The sequence below is a fragment of the Gavialis gangeticus genome, unplaced genomic scaffold, assembly GCF_001723915.1.
Source record: "Gavialis gangeticus isolate Ggan-Ray unplaced genomic scaffold, GavGan_comp1, whole genome shotgun sequence".
Taxonomy (NCBI): Eukaryota; Metazoa; Chordata; order Crocodylia; family Gavialidae; genus Gavialis; species Gavialis gangeticus.
Window position 1 is genome coordinate 20,724,825 of NW_017729002.1, and position 1,043 is coordinate 20,725,867.

A 1,043-nucleotide genomic window follows, 5' to 3' on the forward strand; every position below is an offset into this window, starting at 1 on the left:
AATTACAGAATGCAGGGGTGGATACTAAAACAAGGAACAAGAAACACAGAGAAAAGTATCTATTTTCGCTACACAAGTGATTCTACGGATAGTGACGGTGACACTGGAGGTGCCGCAATGATCTTGGTGGAAGAGGGTTAAACTCTGTTGAAGCAGATGAGTGGAAAACCCACAGCATATCATCCAGTTCTTTAGGTGTGCAAACATTACTGTCAGCAGTTTTCAGTGCTTTGGGGTTTTTTTTCTTATATTTTATATCTTATATTTCAAACAATGTAAGGGAAACACATGCTATTGTGTATTGTCTTTACATTTTTACAAGTATTCCAATAAAAATAATTTCTTTCCACATAAAGCTTTGAATTTGTTTGAATATAACATTTAGACCACATTAAGTGTGCTGTATTCAATATTTTTTCTTAAGCAAATATTTCAGTTCAAATACTTATGGCTATTTGAGACATAAAATAAACACGGGGGTCCTTTTTTTTAGTTTTGTTCACTAAAAGCAAGTCAAGAAAACATGTGAAATCAGATCGTGCCCTATTTAGGGCACTGGAAACATTTCCAGAAAACTTTCCAATTCAGCATTTTCCAGAAAACCCACATCTGTCGTTAATCCAGGATTTCCGACACTTCCTCCAGTGGCTCTTAGCCCACAAGAGACTGAAAAGCAACGGGCTTCCGCCAATGTTAGCGGGGCGCAGGCGAGCTGAGGCCGGACGTCGGGACACCGAGGGAGCAGGGTCTGCACGTGCGTGGCTTTGGGGGCTGGACGGGGGATTCGCCCGAGGTCTCCGCCCGGCCCCGCGGGCAGGGGCCGCTCCCAGCATACAGCGCGGCGCCCTTAGCACGAGTGTGGCGCGCAGGGCATGCTGGGAGCGGGCAGCCCCCCGCAGCAGGGACTGGGTCGCGCTCTCCTTTGCCCTGGGCTGCGCGTGCACGAGGGCGGGCCCTGCAGCGCTGGCGACTCAGCCTCGGGCTGGAGTTCCCGGGCGGAGGACCTCACTGCCCGGGCAGGGCGGGGCCTCGGCGGGGGCGGA